This window comes from Protopterus annectens, chromosome 4.part1, assembly GCF_019279795.1.
Source record: "Protopterus annectens isolate FY-2018-M chromosome 4.part1, PAN1.0, whole genome shotgun sequence".
Lineage (NCBI taxonomy): Eukaryota > Metazoa > Chordata > Ceratodontiformes > Protopteridae > Protopterus > Protopterus annectens.
In genome coordinates, this window is record NC_056734.1 from 146,102,281 (window position 1) to 146,122,151 (window position 19,871).

At 43.9% G+C, this 19,871-nt stretch overlaps 1 protein-coding gene across 1 annotated transcript in view; it reads left to right on the forward strand.

Annotated features, from left to right (window-relative positions):
• Nucleotides 1-19,871, forward strand: part of LOC122801189 (collagen alpha-4(IV) chain-like) — a 1,621,248-nt gene that overhangs the window by 1,422,239 nt on the left and 179,138 nt on the right. The window lies entirely within an intron of this gene.

Consider the following 19,871-nt stretch of genomic DNA (forward strand, 5'->3'; position numbering starts at 1 on the left):
TTTGTAGTAGGCATGGACACAAGGTCATAACACAGGTGGACACCTCTCCAATTTTGATGTGATACTCATGCTTATTCTAGTACCCATGTCTGTGTCAGGGCAATGCAACAACCATTAGCTGTAGAAGTGTAACTGTTAGATGCACAGAAACTAAGATTACACACATGTACAAACATGTACAGCTTATTAACCTGATGTTTTGCATCCCATGTCAGCTGTTATGAGGCAGCCAGGTCCACCACCCCATACATACATATGCACAGGTAATACCTGCTATACATTTCTGTTCTATGTCAGTATGGCACACTGTAATAACACTCTTGCTGCCCAGTCATTTATGTCAACCTGTTATGGCAGGACATCTGGTGGACACCGCACATACATGGTGAACTATGGGCCACAATTAGTGACACATTCTTCATATTGCTGTGACACACATATGTCATTTGATAGTGCAGTAGCCTTTGCATTCACAGACATACCCTGGAGGATGCCTGATGCTCATGTGGCAGGCAGAGAGGAGAAAGGCTAGGAGTGAGGTAGTGAGGGTAGGAACTGTTAATGTTGTGATTGTGAGTATGACTGGTATGGGGACAGAGCTAGCTGATATGCTGGACAGAGGAAAAGTGGATATATTGTGTGTGCCAGAGACCAGGTGGAAGGGGTATACAGCTGTGTGTATCGGAGTTGGGTATAAATAGCTCTATCATGATTTGTATGGGAGGGGAACTGGTGTAAGGGTTAACCTGAAGGAACATTATGCCAAGAGTGTTTATGGAGATAAGATTGTTGGGTAGAGTGATGTTTAGGAGGCTGGGAATTGATGGTGTAATGATGACAGTTGTTAGTGCATATGCTCCTCTAATTGTATGTCTGATGGATGAGACAGATGTACATTGGTGTAGTTGGATGAAGTGGTGATGAGTGTACCCAAGAGTGAGAGAGTGGTGAATGGAGCAGATTTCAATGGGCATGTTGGTGAAGGGAACAGAAGGGATGCAGACATGATGGGTAGGTATGGTGTTAAGCAAAGGAATGCAGAAGGTGTGATGGTGGTGGAGTTTGCAACAGAGTTTGGACATGGGTGTGGTGAATACATAGCTTTACAAGACCAAGGGGCATAGGGTGACATACAAGAGTGGATGAAGATGCACACAGGTGGATTATCCCGTATGCAGGTGGGCCTGTTTGAAGGGGATTGGTAACTGAAAAGTGGTGACAGGGGAAAGTGTAACTAGGCAGCATGAAAGGTTGGTCTGTGGGATGATGTTGGTGATCAAGAAGAGGGGGAGGAGTGCGAAGGCAGCACCATAGATCAAATGGTGGATACTGAGAAAGGGTGATTGTGAGGATGAGTTTAGGGAGGAGTTAAGACAGGCAGTGGGTGGCAGTGAAGACTTAGTAAATTTCTGGGTAACTACATCAGAGCTAGTAAGGGAGATGAGTAGAACGGGGCTTGGTGTGACATCTGCACAGAGGAAGGAGGACAAGGAGACCTGGTGGTGGCATGAGGAAGTATAGGGGAGTATACAGAGAAAGAGGTTGGCCAAGGAGAAGTGGGATTGTCAGACAGATGAAGAAAGTAGGCAGGTGAATAGAGAGATGGGGTGTATGACAAAGAGAGTGGTGGCAAAGGCTGAGGATGGGGCATCTGAAGGGTTGTATGTGAGGTTGGACACCAAGGAAGGAGAATAGAACCTGTGCCAATTGGCTAGACAGAGGCATGTAGCTAGGAAGGATGTGCAGCAAATAAGGCTGATAAAGGATAATGGTGGAAGTGTACTCACAAGTAAGGAGAGTGTGTTGAGCAGGTGGAAACAGTATTTTGATGGGCTGTTGAATGATGAGAATGAGAGAGAGAGAAGGTTGGATGATGTGGGTATGGTGAATCAGCACATGCAACAGATTATCAAGGGGAAAATAAGGATAGCTAAGAAGAGGTTTAAGAATGGGAAGGCTATTGGTCCACATGACATACCTGTAGAAGCATGGAGGTGTTTAGGACAAATGGCAGTGGTCTGATTAACTGGATTGTTTACAGTAATCTTGGAAAGTGAGAGGATTCATGAGGAGTGGATAAAATGTATTTGGGTACTGATTATGAGAATAAGGGTGGTGTGCAGAGCTGTAGTAACTACAGAGGGATAACACTGATCATTCACAGCATGAGGTTATGGGAAAGAGTAGTGGAAGCTAGGTTAAGAATGGAGGTGAGGATTAGTGATCAGCAGTATGGTTTCATGCCAGGAAAGAGCAGTACAGATGTGATGTTTACTCTGTGAGTGTTGATGGGGACATACAGAGAATGTCCGAAGTAGCTGCATTGTGTCTTTGTGGACTTAGAGACAGCATATGACAGGATGCCTAGAGAGGAGTTTTGGTATTGTATGAGGTGGTCTGAAGTGGCAGAGGAATCCATAAGAATGCTACAGGATACATACAAGGCTAGTGTGACAGTGGTGATATCTGCATTGGGAGTGACAGCTGCATTTAAGGTGGAGGTGGGGGTACGGCAGGGATCAGCTATGTGCCCTTTCTTATTTGCAGTGGTGATGGACAGCTTGACAGACATGATCAGACAAGAGTCCCCCTAGACTGTGATGTTTGCAGATGACATTGTGGTCTGTAGTGAGAGTATGGAACAGGTTGAGGAGACCCTGGAGACGTGGAGGTATGGTCTAGAGAGGGGAGGAATGATAGTCAGCAGTACTAAGAATATATGTGTGTGAATGGGATGGTGGATAGAGGAATGGTGAGGATGCAGGGAGTACAGTTTTCAAAGGTGGATAGGTGTAAATACTTGGGAACAACAGTTCAGAGTATTGGTGAGTGTGGGGGAGAGGTGAAGATGAGAGTACAGGCAGGATGTGGGTGGTGGAGAAGAGTGTCAGGTGTGATTTGTAACAGACAAATACCATTAAGAGTGATAGGGAAGGTCTGCAAGAGGGTAGTGAGACCAGCTATGTTGTATGGGTTGGAGACATTGGCACTGAAAAAAGAGCCACGAGTCAGAGCTGGACATAGCAGAGTTAATGATGTTAAGATTTGCACTGGGTGTGACTAGGGTGGACAGGATTAGTAATATGCATGTTAGGGGGTCAGGCCAGGTTAGACAGCTTGGGGACAAAGCCAGGGATTGGCAGTATTATGTTGGTTTGGACATGTGATGAGGAGGTATGTTGAGTATATTTGTGTAAGGATGAGGCTGACAGGTAAGAGGAAAAGAGGAAGTCCTGGACATGCAGGTGGTTGGTGTGACAGACCAAGATGCAGGGGACTGGTGGAAGACATGATGACAGATGATCTGCTGTGGCGACCACTAACTGTTACAGCCAAAAGAATGAGAAGGTGATCTTGTAATGTCAGTGTTCACACGTTTACAATTATTTGCCAGACATAACACATTTCTTGATAGCATAACTACAAATATGAGGCACACATATGGTCAGTGTGCATAACACTGGATAGTTGAATGGTATGAGCTCAGTATATCACGTGCAGTTCAACACACACAGCTGCAACAGTATTTCAGTATGCAAATGCCCTGTATAGGTCCATCAGATGTCTGAGACAAACATGTATATCATACTTGTATTGACAATTAACATATGGATATCTGTGACACCCCAGTAGCTGGCCTAGCAGTGTTACACTCAGTATTGTGCAACACACACTCCAGTAGTGGTCATATGTGAGCCATCCTTTCGTGGGATGACTCAGGGCCCTGAGCTTTGTGTTCTATGTCACTGCAGACAGGCACAGATGCTATGGCCATAGGTTCTGCTCAGCAATATATCAGTACAGCATGTGTTGTTGAGGCATAATATTGTTTGAACTTCCTATTTTCCATGTTTACATACCACCTACTACATTCCATTACATGCTTGATTGTTTGACATACCTGTGTTTTTTTAGTTCAGTTAGCATAATCCATCAGTTTCAGCATGTCTATGTGTGTGTGTGTGTGTGTGTGTGTGTGTGTGTGTCTCTCTCTCTCTCTCTCTCTGAGACAGATATAGGATATACATCTGTTTTGTATAGGCAGCAGCTTGCCTTAGTAGGTAATGCTCATGAGCAGCTGATGGCCTGTGCACCAGTTGGAGTCCCCCACTTGTTAACTGTATGTAGAACAGCTGTGGTATCATTCCCATACACAATATCATGGAACACACTCCTAAAACTGAGTACTTCATGTGGGCATTACCCCTTTTCCTTGCCTGTGAGGAGAACTTCATGGAGGTGTGTGACAAACAGCATCACAGAGGGTAGTTGGAAATACCTCTTACAACAAAAACTGTGGGATAGCCCTAAAAACTGGTGGAGAATGTTCCAGACATAGGGACAGAATGTAAGGATTGCTGTTATGCAGTTGAAGTAATGCTAGTTTGACAGGGTTTGTGTGGATATGGCTGATCCGCGTGAAGTTAAGTCTGATAGTGTTATGTGGTTGACATGACTCTCAACTGTAGGGCTATCCGCAGACTGGCCAGAGTTTGGACTCTTATATTTGGTGTGTTACTCACACATTGTTTGGCCTTGGAAATTCAGTAGCATACTCTGAGGATTGCAGTCAGTAAATGGTAACATCCGTGTGTGTTTCTGATTTCATATCCCTCAGAACAGATATGTTACAAAAACCCTGTTACACCAGCAACTTTGTCAGTTTATAACAACAATATGTCAATAATGCCCCTGTGTTTGGGCCTCTGCCCCCAAGTATGTCAGGCTTTGTCCAGATGTCATGCTGTAAGAGGTAGTATATCATTATATCGTGACTTCATTCCAGATATCATCCCAGTGATGTATCAGACTGCCAGACATGTTATGTGTAGAAGGCCTTATATATGCGGACAAAGCCTGGATGTTCTGTGAGACTCTGTACAGTTGAGAGGACTGTGTATTTCTGGCAATTGTTGACAGACTGTCAGGATTGTGTAGCAGTATATTGTGAATGTGTTATTTGGCCTGTGTAGAGAGAGGGGTAGATGTAAGTGTTAGGGGTCCTTTTCTATATGATATTGCATGCTGCTCCAGTTTCTGGTGCTCTATCAGCTGTATATGTTTGTTGGGACAGATTGGCACATGTCCCATACCACAGTCAGGCATCAGACTACACTGTGAATTGGGCCAGTATATGTAGGGGTAGTGTATAAGTGGCAAACATGCTGCTGATTTTGTTCACACAGTCCATATACTGTACTGTTCATGTGGCTTACCAGTATGGCACTTTGAATGTGGTGAGAGCAGTTCTGGTTATGCACTTTCACACTGGTGTCTGTTGGTCAGTGCTATTACATCCCTGTAGTGCCTGATATATTTGCAATTACATGTGTATTACCCCATAGCAAAATTGGGTTAGTGTTGTGTCAGTCTGCCTGTGGTTTGGACATCATTTGGCGCCTAGCAGCTCAGTGTAGTTTCCCTACTGTGACGTTATGTCCCAATATTTATCAGATGTACTGTTTCCTGGCCCCCATACATGTTGTGTATGTCTGACACATCAGTGGGATGATGTGAAGATTTATGTCAGTAACTACTGGGGAGTAATTTGGTTTTGGACTTGAGCTATTCCAGTCATTATATGTTAGAACAGACAGGAGGGTGTGACTGCAGCAACTCTGTCACCTTATCTACTCCAATATTTGGGATATGTTTCCAGTTTCATGGCTTTACACCCCCCTTGTCAGGCTTGGTCCACATTTGTTGCACTAAGGGGTTCTGAGCATACCTCTCGACTGGCCAAATTGTTTTGGACTGTCCAGGTTTATTGCTCATATTTATGTTCTGTTCCACACTGTGGTGATGTGGGGATCTCTGTCAATAAATGATGACATACATTTCAGTTTCAGAACTCACATCCTTCTGAACATGTATGCTGACACAAACACTGTTACTGTAGCAACATTTACATGTATGACTGCAATACATACATTATGTCCCTGGTCTTGGCCCATTGTCACCACATTTTGACAGCCTTTGTCCAGAATTCTTGCACTAAGAGGTGGAGAGGTATAGTGCTGGGTATGACTCCACTACATGTTATGAGTATGTATGTATGTATGTATATATATATATATATATATATATATATATATATATATATATTCTTTTTTTTTTTTTTTTAGGTATATCTATACTGATATATATATATATATACACACACACACATATATATATATATATATATATATATATATATATATATATATATATATATATATATATATGGGAGCTCTTCATTTGTTTGAACTTTCAAATGTTCGAAACTCATATGGCTGACACCATATGAGCGAACGTTTGAAACGCCGACAAATGATAGAGGAGATCCCGCTACAGTGCAGGACTGGGAGATTCCCCTTTCCTGCACTGTAGTGCGATCTCAGAGTGAGAATATTTAAGTAGCAGGGGGTGTGGGGGTGCAGGGGGGGCTTGTCCCCCTGCATAGCACAGTTTTAGTGTGTTTACAGGTAGGTAATTGGTGTTATTTCAGGATGTTGGTCTTTCGGAATGTTGATCATATGGTGTCGGCATTATGAATGGTCGACATTCTGAAGTAGACCTATATATAGGTTCATAGGTAAGTACTAGGCTATCTGCCCAAGGGCATTTATAAGCCTAGCCAGAATGTGTTGGCTTTTGCCACCCCCTTAGATTAATTCCCTGTGCCTCTGTCCAGCAGAGCCATTAGTTCCCTGCGCCACTGTCCAGCAGAGCCAGTGCAGTGATCCCCAGGGTACATTTTCTGTTTCCCATCCACCTCTCAAGGTTTCTCTTGAAGAGTGTTAGTGAGGGACTCTGCCTGATGTATATTGGAATCCTGTTCCAAAGCATGGGGAGTCTCTGAGATAGGAATCTATCCTTCCAGCATGTCCTATTTATGGTTGTGGTGAGGTTTATATCTCTAGAGTGTGTGGCTCTCTGGGATTTGTTTTTTTTTTAGGTGGAGCATGTCCATCAATTCTGAGTTGGGCATGGCCTTGTATGTCAGGCAGAGATCACCTCTGAGTAAGCAGTATGCAACCGAGTACTGCTGGAGTTTCTTGAGTCGGGCTGCATAGGGCATCTGTTTGAGGCCAGTAATCCTCTTGGTGAGGTACTTTTGTGGTCTTTCCAGCTGTATTCTATGATGGGTCTAATGAGTGATGAGTAGAGAGGCACAATAACCTCTTTTGTTCTAGATGCAAACTCTTTTGTGATTAGGTGGGCCACATAGAAGGATTTTCTAACCACCTTGGCAATATGATTATCAAAGAAGAGATTACTATCTACTTGGGTCCCCAGATCCCTTATTACATTTTCTGTATTTTGGGGACTACCACCTATAGGTTCATAGGGTCATAGGTTGATACTAGGCTATCTGCCCTAGGGCATTTATAAGCCTAACCAGAGTGTGTTTGGCTTTTGCCACCCTTTTAGATTAGTCGACTGTGCCTCTGTATAGTAGGTCACAGAAGATAGCCCTTTTGAGGTTAGTTTACTGTGCCTCTGTCTAGTAGGGACACAGAGGAGATCCCAGGGGTAAACCTACGATCTCCCATCCACTCGTCAGGATTTCTCTTGAAGAGGGTCATTGAGGGACTCTGCCTAACATGGATTGGAATTTTGGTCCAGAGTGAGGGGAGCCTCTGGGATATGAATCTGTCCCTCCAGCATGTCCTATTTATTTCTGTGCTGAGGTTTAAGTCCCTGGAGCGTGTAGCTCTAAGGGATTTGGATTTCCTGAGGTGGAGCATGTCCATTAATTCTGGGTTGGACATGGCTTTATACGTCAGGCACAGATCACCTCTGAGTAGGCGGTAAGCAACTGAGTAGAGCTGGAGTTTCTTTAGCCTAACTGCGTAGGGCATCTGTTTGAGTCCCTTGATCCTCTTGGTGAGGTACTTTTGGGGTCTTTCCAGTTGCTGCAGGTGTCGGGTAAGGTACATCCCAAATGGGGCATTGTATTCAATTATGGGCCTGATGGGTGATGAGTAGAGGGGCACAATGACCTCTCTTGATCTAGATGTGAACCCTTTCGTGATAAGGTGGGCTATATAGAAGGTCTTTCTAACCACTTTGGCAACGTGATTGTCAAAGGAGAGATTGCTATCTACTGGGGTCCCCAAATCCCTAATTACTTCTTCCGTACTTAATGGATTACCACCTATGTGGTAATTTGTGGGCACTTTGTTTTTCCCAAAGGGGATGACTATGCACTTTTTGGCATTTAGCTTTAGGCCATGGCTCTGGCACCAGTTATCCGTCTCTGTGAGACCCTTTTGGAGGATGCTTGTGTCAGTCGGTGAGTCGATTATGGCACCCAGTTTGCAGTCATCTGCGAATTGGTCAGCCATAGTCCTCCCATGTTAGCCTGTACCTCAGAGAAATATATACCGAACAAGAGAGGTCCCAGTACTGAGCCTTGTGGGATGCCACTTGTAAATGGTTTAGAGTCTGACATGGCACCTGCAATTCTGACCATGTGGGTTCTATCCCTGAGCCAGTTTGCAACCCATCTTGTGACATAGGGGTTGATATTTAAGCTGGTGAGCTTATTTATGATGCCCGAGTGGGGTATTGTGTCGAAGGCTTTTGCGAGATCCAGGTAGGCTGTGTGGACTACCTTCCCTTCATCTATGGCCTTGGTGACTGTTTCAAAGAAGTTGACCAGGTTCAAGAGGCAAGATCTGCCCTTAACAAAGCCGAATTGGGTAGGATCCAGTGTTTGGAGGTTCCCAATGTCTTTGTTTATGAGTTTCATGATGATACGCTCCATAGCTTTGCAGACCAGGCTAGTCAGGCTTATAGGGCGATAGTTTCCGGGGTCCGTTGTGGCACCACCTTTGTGGAGTGGGACCACTGTTGCTGTACGCCATTCCTTGGGTACATATCCTGTAGTAAGGCTGAGATTGAACAGTGACTTTATGTGGTAGTTCATGGGTCCTTTGTTTTTTCCAAAGGGGATGACTATGCACTTTTTGGCATTTAGCTTGAGGCCATGATTTTGGCACCAGGTATCCATCTCAGTGAGACCCATCTGGAGGGTGTCTGTATCAGCCGGAGAATCAATTATGGCCCCTAGTTTGCAGTCGTCTGTGAACTTGGTCAGCCATAGTCCAACTATGCTTGCGTGTACCTCTGAGAAGTATATACCGAACAGGAGGTGTCCTAGGACTGAGCCCTGGGGGATGCCACTTGTAACTGGTTTAGAATCAGACATAGAGCCTGCAACTCTCACCATGTCGGTTCTATCAATGAGCCAGTTGGCAACCCATCTCATGATGTAGGGGGTTATGTTCAAGCTGGTGAGCTTGTCTATAATACTAGAATGGGAAATGGTGTTGAAAGCCTGTGAGAGGTCTAGGTAGGCTGTGTGGACCTCCTTTCTCTCATCTAATGCCTTGGTAACCATCTCAAAGTAGTCCACCAGGTTTAGGAGGCATGATCTGCCCTTAACAAAGCCAAACTGGGTAGGGTCCAAGGTTTGGAGGTTCCCAATGTCTCTGTTAATGAGTTCCATGATGATGCATTCCATAGCCTTGCAGACCAGGCTAGTCAGGCTTATAGGGCGATAGTTAACGGGGTCCTTTGTGGCTCCATCTTCGTGGAGCGGGATAACTGTTGCTGTGTGCCACTCTGTGGGTAAGTAGCCTGCAGAGAGGCTGAGTTTGAACAGTGTGTTTAGGTGAGGGGTTAGTTCATTTTGGAACTCTTGTAAGACACAGCCTGGGACACCGTCCGGTCCCATTGAAGCTGTGTTTTCGGCTTTGGATAGGGCTGTTTTTAACCTGTGTGTCAGTGACTGATGGGGCCCTACATTCTTCTGGTATGGTTATGGGCCCTTTAGGGGGTGAGAGGGGGGTGAGGTTTGCACTAAATCTGTCTGCCAGAATGTTGGCAATATCAGTCGTTTCAGTGTATTTTGTGCCATTCTGCACTACCTCAGAGCAGATCTGAGAGTTTCCACTTAGGCTCCTGACATAGCTAAAGAATGATTTGTGGTTATCTTTGGAGTCATTGGCAATTTTTCTTTCAAAACTAGCCTTGGATGATTTAATGAGGGATTGTAGTTTCTTGCTGATACTGATCAGGGATGTCTTTCCTTCTTGGGATTTTACTCTTTTCTGTACTAGTTTCTTCCTTCTGTTGTATAGCTTGTTTATGGCAGGGGCCCACCAGACTAGTTTCCTTTTCTTGGAGGAGTGATTCTTGCTTTTACTTCGGATAGCATGATCCATGCATTCCTGCAGATGCTCATAGAGTGCCTTTGTAAAGGTTTCAGCAGCTTTGACAGCATTGTCCTTTAGCATGGGGGCTGTGAACCTTTCCACCTCGGTCTTAAGTAACGTGAAGTTTTCTTTTGAAAAGTTTTTCATGGTGGTTTCCTTGAATGGGGATGGGGCGGAATGTGGATATCCAGAGTGATTAGTCTATGGTCTGATCTAACCAGCAAGGGGTTGACCTCCGGTGTGGACCACCGGTCGCCCATGTTGGTGATGACCAGGTCCAATATGTTGTTCCCTCTAGTGGGGGTGTTGACCAGTTGATCCAGGGTGTTCAAGTTTATAAATTTTAGGAAGCGTTGGGCAAGGGAGCTAGTACTTGAGTAGTTCTCCCAGTTTATGTTTGGGAAATTGAAATCATCCAGTATTAGGGTGTTTGGTAGGACTTTCATATTTCCCAGTGTCTCCAGAAATGCGGAATGGGGGTCCTGGGCCATGGTGGGTGATCTGTAGCAAGCTACAATTTGGATTGCAGTTTTGCCTGTTTTTAGTTGCACATGAATGATCTCTGATGCATTGTGCTGCGCCACTAACCTGGAGGTGTGGGTATCCTTGATGAATATGAATACATCCCCGCCTTTTGTGTTTCGGTCCTGGTGCTGGGGCCAAAAGGTATGGTATGAGTTATAGCCTAGTAGTGCTGGGGTGCTCTCAGGAGCCTTAAACCAGGTTTCTGTTACTGCACAGATGTTGTTCTCCATACTGAGGAGTGCCTCAAGTGCGTGCATTTTGAGGTTTAGACTTCTGGCGTTGAGTAGCATTACCCTCAGTTTTTGGTTACTTGTGCTATTTATGGTGGTGAGTTTGTCTTTTGAGCCTTGCCTAAAAAAGGCACTATGGGGGCAGGAAGAGCCTTGGCCAGTATTCAAAAGCCTAAGGGTGACAGGTGCAAGCCATCTCTTGCGAAGCAGCGTGGCTTGTCGAGCATGTCATCCCAGGTGGACAGATACTGGATCCCCTTTGAATGACACCAGAAACTTAGACAATTGTTGAAATTGATCATTCTTTCTTTATACTGTGGCATCATTCTTGGTGAGGGCAGGATGCTACTCAGGGTCAGGGTCATACCGGCCTGGGCTACATGATCAGAGAGCTCTTCCATGTCTCTTTTCATGTAGTCCAGTGAGGTACGTCTCAGGTCATTCACACCAACATGGATAATGACAGAGTTGTATTTGTACTTGTTCTGGAGTGACCTGAGTGCTTGTGTTATGTGGCGGATCCTGGCACCCGACAAGCAGCTAACTGTAACCTTCTTCGTGTCCAGCCTAGTTAGTGGGACATCAGTGTACCTGACTATAGAGTTGCCTATTACTAGTGTGTTGGGTATGTTATTTTGCATTAAGGGCTGTGATTGCGTGGAACACTGATTATGTGAAGTATGTGTTTCATGGTTGGTGATGGGGTGTGGAGGTTGCTTGGATGTCTACTTTGGAGGTCTCTGTTGCTTTTGCAGATTTTTATTTACAGCCTCCGAGTATGTTTTCATGTATTCATGTGTGTTATTTGCCGGTGTTGGTTTATTAGGTCTATGTGAGACTGGTGGTGTGTTGCAAGTATTACCCTTCTCCTCTTGACTGTCAGTTCCAGTCTTGGGTTGAGAGAGCTTTGCCTCCAGTTTGGCTGTATAATTGCATCTCTCGCATATATTAGTGTTTGGTGCTAGGAGGAGAGGGTTGACTGTGTACATGAGGCAGTTGTAACATTGCCTCAAAATGCCCAGATTCACCAGTTGGACTGGAGAGTACACTGGAAACTGTATATATATATATATATATATATATATATATATATATATATATATATATATATGTATATATATATATATATTCCTTTTTTGATATCTATATATATTTATATAACAATATATATGTATATATTCTATACGTATTTGTTTTATATGTATAGCTCCATATATCCGATGTATATACGTTTTCATATTTATCTATCACCATACACATCTATATGTGTATATTTATATATACTAAACATGACTGATTCCACAGTGTTTCTTCCCGGCTATTTTATACCTCTACTGAATGATATATTTGAAAAAGCAGCATTCATTATTATAGCTCGGATGATGTAGTGGTACATTGCTCTGACTATGGTGTATAGGATCTGGGGTTCAATACTTGGCAGAGCTGCTTATTTTGTTGCTGGGAAGAACAGTGGCTGATAGAGATGGGGAGATTAAGGCAGTTTTAAGCAGTTTTAAGCGGGTTTTCCCCGGTCTGCACTATGGTAAGCGATGCCAACACAAGGTTAAATGGGAAACTGCTTAATCTGTGTAGGCATCGCTTAGCATCACGCAAACTCGCTTACTGCAGCTTACTCCCACTTTAAAAGAAAATAAAAAAGGGGTGATAGGAAAGTGGTGAAAAAGGGGGGCACGCAGAGGGAAAAAACAATACGAAAGATAGCTAGGGATGTGCAGGATGGGTGTAGGGAAGGTCCACAGCTGTCCATTTCTGATACAGCAACAGCTGTGCATATGTACAGAATTTGGAGGTGAATTTGGACACTCAAACCCCTGAGAGAGGCGTGAGGATAATAGTAATGTGTTGTTAAGCCAATTAGAGCAGATTACATGTGTCTAGTGGACACGTGTGTGAAATGGATAGCTATGTATGGGGCAACATTTATTTTTTGGGGGGGGACAGATTGCCCCCCCCCCCTTTTTTTTTTTTTTTTTTTTATAAGATGAGAGTGGGATGTTGGGGAAGGATTGTAGGTATATTTGGAGAGGTACATTACATAAGAAGACAGACAAGACAGCAGACAGGGGCGGTATATGACACATGTGGAGGGTAAACACCTTGGATTGGGAGGGTGGTTGGGAATCGGATGCCCACGAGCCCCCAAATGGATACAGTGGGACTGAGATCACCACCCATGGACAGTCATCACTGCAGCTTCACAGCCCCAAAGGTGGATGTGCTGGGGGCTGAGAAGGAGGGGCAGACTGACCCTCAAGATGCACCATGCAGCCCTCAAGCTGGCATAGCTGATCTACGAACTCCTTTTGAAGCTCACTACACACCAATCCCCAGACCTGACTACTGGTGATAGTGTCCTGTCCGCGCCTGCTCCCAAGGGGGGGATGGGCTCCATCCCATGAGGCAGTTCCACCTGAAGGTGGGGCAGGACCAGCAGACAAGGAAGTGCCGGGTTGGATCCCAGACGTGCTTGGGCTTGGTGCCATGGCCAGTTGAGGCGGGACAGGTGGATCCACTGGGATCAGCTTTCCCAGACGTGCTATGGTGTTGACGTTTTGCAAGATATGTTGGTTAGTCATGAACAACACATTCCAGGATTAGTTATAACAGCATGCATGGGTGTTCCCATTAACCCAAAACAACAGATTTGAAACAGTTGCATAGCAAACAGAACACATGCATATATGGAACCACAGTGAGCATTATAACAGCATGCAGGTTACATTGATAGCAACAGGCCACCAATGATAGTATTTGAACAGTGAACATTAATAATCAAATGTTTAAGTATTTGTGGAACAATAGGACACATGTCCCAACAGTAGGTTTGGTGAAAAATATACCCGTCGATTTATGTGTTTAGATTATTGGTGCAGATAAGGGGGGGGACGTCAATTAACAACTGTATAGGCCTCATTTGCTCACTACTTTAATGATCATTGCTCTAATCATTACTCTCCAGGCATTACTTCATTAAATCAACCTATGGCCTTGGGTTTGGCAGTTGTATGTTTGTACACAGTGTATAATTACAGCCTTCTTACAGTTTATTTATATCTTTTCTTACCTGGCAGACCTGTAGAAGAAATTTCTGTTAACATTACCTGACTGTTTCTACCCATATTCACATAGTCAAGGTTACATATGTGCACACATACTGTGTATGTGCGTGTGTATGTGTGCGTGTGCGTGTGCGTGTGTGTGTGTGTGTGTGTGTGTGTGTGTGTGTGTGTGTCTGTGTCTGTGTCTGCGTGTGCGTGTGCGTGTGCGTGTGTGTGTGTGTGTGTGTGTGTGTGTGTGTCTGTGTCTGCGTGTGCGTGTGTGTGTGTGTGTGTGTGTGTGTGTGTGTGTGTGTGTGTGTGTGTGTGTGTGCACGCTACTGCCATACTCCATCTTGACTTCTATCAGTCACCCTGAGTGTTGGCAGCATTGACTACTAGCTGTGACAGCGTGACACTTGAGAGACATTTCTTGGAGGAGACTACTTGGTGTTTAATGCCACTCCCAGGATTCAAACCGTGCCTGTTTGTGTAAAAAGGTAAAACAAGGTTGTGTTTTATCTCAATGAGCTTTTGGGGAACTGCTGTTTCTTTTTTGACTGTTTTCTGTATAATAATCTCTTGTTTAGACAATCTGCTTTGTAATTCTGACATTCATGCATGGCAGATAGTTCTTATACTGTGTATTCATACCTTCACATATTACAGTATGGAAAACAATGGTTAACACAACATTACTATTCAGGGATCAGATTTTGGTGCATGGAACATTTCTTATAGTTAATCTGTTTTACAACTCCACAATCTTTGTCAGATGAGCTTCAATTAATTAATGCTGTCAGAGCCATCATTTCTGTGCAGAACCTGTACACATTTAGATTCATACTACCACATAGCAAAGTAAACACAACAGTCTGAGGTTCTGAGATTTATCGACAAGTACTGACACTTTTATTGATATATATCCTGTACATCACTATTACTTTGCTAATGTCTCATTTATTCAGTAGAAACAATATACTTTTCTAACTACTGGCAGCCTTTATATTTATTTGCCCTGACTACTGCAATCTAGATTTGTACTCACCAGCCTCACGACACAGCCTTAGCAGCCTGCTGGTGTGGACATCCACATTTGCAGCCCTCTCATCTGCAGCTGTACAGGAGACAGAGAAACATTTATGCATACCTATCCATGTCATACTTAGGCTGGACTGTGTTACACAATAATTGATACTGATACTTACGCACTGCTGGGACATTCTGTGCCCAGGCATCTTGGATCTACTGGTCCAAGAGGTCCCTCTTCCTACTCTTCAGGTCAGCATAGTGGTGCGGGACCTGCTCACCAGTCAGAGGGATGCCAATAGCACTGGTGAAGTCACGTGCAAGACAGTCCCAGGCCTCTGCTTTGTATTGGGAGCAATGGTACTGGTCCTGCAGCAATTTCCCTTCATGGTCTTTTACGAGGAGTCCAACCATGACCCTGGACTCCTGAATGCTCCAACTCTGTGCCCGAAAGTGCACACCCTCAATAACGCCAGACATAGTGCTTGCAGTGATCAGCTACAACTGGTTATGGTTGTATTCCCACCTGCTGGGTCTAAATAGGGCTGCATTCCCACCCTTTGCCATGATTGGCCGAATTTGAATATGCTGAGCTAAGCTAAGTGACAGGCAAGCCCGCTTAGCTAAGATAAGCATTGCTTATAGGGGTAGATGCTAAGTACTACTTACCAGTGCACAGATCCACTTAGCTATGCTAATTATTGGTAAGAGTTTAGATGTTACACCAGCTAAGCATAACTGAGCAATATTTTGTGTTGTTCAGCTTTCATTTTATGGACTATCGGAATTGTGGGGTTGATTCCTTCTTAATGACATCTTATGATATGTATGTTTACCTTCCATAACATCCCTCTATGTGCTTTCATCACATTATATTCCTTTGTGGCTATACTGTATGGGACACTTGTGTTTATATGGGTGTTTCACATCTGTACTACACTGACACCTCACATTTGGACCTGCTACACTACCCTGGTTAACAAGTATATATTATTCACTACCTATTTATCAAAAAGATCATTTTAGTGCTGTTTTCACATCTAAAAATGAATGGAGTGCAGTGGGGCTCAAACTGTGAATGACTGCATACTTAGCAAAAGGTCTAACCACTATGCTATTTCACTTTGGCTATTTTGGCTGTATATTTCTATTTAGCCCCTTCAGATGTTTAAGCTATGCTAAACACAGCTGTGTGACATGCACACCCACTCAGCTACGCTTAAACTTTAGTGGGTACAGGGAAAAAAATATTTGTTTTATTTTTCTTAGTTTAGGGATGTGCACATAGCTAACAGTCATACCTCTCCACCTCTTACAGCATAAAATCTGAACAAAGCCTAACATGATGGGGGGGCAAAGAGGGACAGCTTTTAACTATTGCTCTTACAAACTTAGGAAGTTGATGAATAATAGGTTTTGCATTAGCATGATATACTTGCAGGATGTGGGAGTCTTAGACTCAAATGTTTTGTCATTATTTAATGACTTCAAGCCTCAGCTCTTTGCCAGGACAGTAGGGGGAACACACCTGACATCTGAGGCACACATCTGGACATTCTGCAATTATCTGTTCAGTTTGGGATATGCTAACAGTGTCCACAGACACTGTTTTTGTTTTCAGAGTGCCGTACGGCACTTCCTGAGTGCAGGGGGCATGTTTACTGTGCGAGTGATGCTCGGACACACCCCCTGCGCTCGTACATGGATCGTGTCCATGTAGAGAATACAGCAGGGCACCTTCATGAATACGCAAGGTGCACTGTGTTCTGCACACTATTCTTGCACGAAATTTAATGAATCCCAGGGATTAAGTTGTTCTGAATTTTAAATAATGGATTTCAAACTGTTTCAAGAAGCCCATTGGTGAGAATGTTTAATGACATAATAAAATGTCCTTCCCATGGTTACTTCACATATTCTGGCTACATGGAATAGACATAACAACACTGAAGTTGCAAATTGTATAAGTAGTGTAAGCCTTAACTTTTCTTGCTCAATATTTTGGTGTAATTCTAGAAACAGTACTGCAATGTGAATCTTATTTTAATACAGTGCTGACTTGTGGCTGTCTTTCCATCTTGCTCATACAAAAAAAATGTACCAACCAAGTTGTTTCTACCTGTATAAAGTTTTTTTTTTCTCACCTCATCTCTGCATATACTTGTAACTCGTCTAGTTTTTACATCAGGTATATAAACATTATAGGTTCATAGGTAGTTTCATAGGTAGGTACTAGGCTATTGGCCCTAGGACCTATATAAGCCTAGCCAAAAGGTACTATGGCTTTCGCCACCCAAGAAAATTATTTTCCTGTGCCACTGTCGAGCAGAGCCACAGAAGTGGGTGAATTCCTTATCTCCCATCCAATCATCAAGATTTTTCTTGAAGAGTGCTAATGAACAGCTATGTTTGATATAGATAGGTAGTTTGTTCCAGAGTATGGGAATTCTCTGGGACAGGAATCTATCCCTCCAGCATGTTCTGTTTATTGTGGTGAAAAGGTTTAGGTCCCTAGAGCATGTAGCTCGGAGGGATTGGGATTTCTTTAAGTGGAGCATGTCCAAAAGCTCTGAGTTTGACATAGCTTTGTGTGTTAGGCAGAGATCGCCTCTGAGTAGGCGATATGCGACAGAGTAAAGCTGCAGTTTTTTTAGACAGTCTGCGTATGGCATCTGTTTGAGGCCAGTAATCCTCTTTGTGAGGTATTTCTGCGGCCCTTCCAGTTGTTGTAGATGTCTTTTGAGGTACATACCAAAAGGGGCGTTGTACTCTATAATGGGTCTAATGAGTGATGAGTAGAGGGGAACAATGACCTCTTTTTTCCTTTTGTGATGAGGTGTGCCACGTAAAAGGATTTCCTAACTACTGTTGCGATGTGATTATCAAAGGAGAGACTACTGCCCACCTGTGTCCCAAGGTCTCTTATCACACTTTTGGTGTTAAGTAGACTACTGCCTATGTTGTAGTTCATGGGTACAGAGTTTTTACCAAAAGGGATGACAATGCACTTTTTGGCATTGAGCTTGAGGCCATGGCTTTGACACCAGGCATCTGTCTCAGTGAGGCCCTTTTGTAGGATGTCCACATCTTTTGGAGTTTTGATTATGGCTCCTAATTTGCAGTCATCTGTGAACTTTGTTAGCCAAAGACCTTCTGTGTTAGCCAGTACTTCAGAGAAGTAGATACCAAACAGGAGAGGGCCCAGGACTGAACCCTGTGGTACTCCACTTGCCACTGGTCTGATGTTGGATTTGGAGTCTGCTACTTTCACAGTGTGGGTTCTGTCAGTGAGCCAGTTGGCACCCCATCTTGTGACATAGGGATTTATACTTAGTTTAGAGAGTTTATCTATAATTCCAGAGTGGGGGATGGTGTCAGAAGCATTGGTGAGATCTAGATAGGCTGGGTGAACCACCTTACCATCATCAACGGCTTTGGTGACTGCTTCAAATAAGTCTATCAGGTTTAGGAGACATGATCTGCCTTTTACAAACCTGAACTGGGTGGGGTCCTGAGTTTGGAGATTACCAATGTCATTGTTTATAAGTTCCATGATGATACGTTCCATAGTCTTGCAGACTAGGCTCATCAGGCTAATGGGGCGGTAGTTTCTGTGGTCCGTGGAGACTCCCCCTTTATGGAATGGGATAACCGTTGCTGTGCACCATTCAGTGGGCACGTAGCCTGAGGTGAGGCTATAATTAAAAATGGTTCTTAGGTGGGGTGCCAGTTCGTTCTGTAGTTCATGTAGAACGCAGCCTGGGATGTTGTCAGGTCCCATGGATGCTGTGTTCTTGGCTTTGGAGAGTGTGTTTTTTACCTGTGCAGCCATGATTACAGGAACTTTGCATTCTTTCGGTATAGAGATGGACCCTTTAGGGGATGAGAGGGGGGTAAAGTGAGAACTGAACCTATCTGCCAGGATGTTGGCAATATCAGTTGGTTCTGCATATTTAGTGCCATTGTGCTGTAACTCAGAGCAGATCTGAGTTTTGCCATTGAGATTCTTGGCATAGCTATAGAATGCTTTGTGGTTGTCTTTAGAGTCAGTGGCAATTTTGTTTTCATAACTAGCTTTGGAGGATTTTATGAGGGATCTCAGCTTCTTACTGAGGCTGACCAGGGAGTTTCTCCAATCATGGGATTTTACTCTTTTTTTTTGCAACAGTTTCTTTCTTCTGTTGTAGAGTTTGTTTATGGCAGGGGACCACCATATTGGCTTCCTTTTTTTTTGAGGATAGCATCTTGGTTCTGTTAGAGATTGCACAATCCATGCACTCGTGTAACTGTTTATAAAGTGCATTTGTGTAGGATTCAGCAGTCATACCTCTACTATTCGTCAGCATGGGTGTCGTGAAGTTTGCCACTTCTGTCTTAAGAAGCGTGAAGTTGGCTTTGAAGACATTTTTTACAGTGGTTTCCCTAATGGGGGGTGGGGAGGGATGTGGATGTCTAGGGTGATTAGCTTGTAGTCAGATCTGACCAACAAGGAATTGACCTCTGGTGTGGAGCACCAGTTGCCCATGTTGGTAATAACCAGGTCTAGGATATTGCTGCCCCTAGTGGGGGTGTGGATAAGTTTATCCAAGGCATTGGAATTGATAAATTCCAGAAAACGTTGAGCACAAGAGTTGGTACATGAGTAGTTTTCCCAGTTAATGGTGGGGTAGTTGAAATCACCCATTATTAGGGTGTTAGGTTGTACCCTAATATTTTCCAGTGTATCAAGAAATGAGGAGTGGGAATCCTGGAGCATGGCGGGGGATCTGTAGCAAGCTACAATTTAGATTTCGGTCTTGCCCAGAGTTAGTTGCACTTGGATA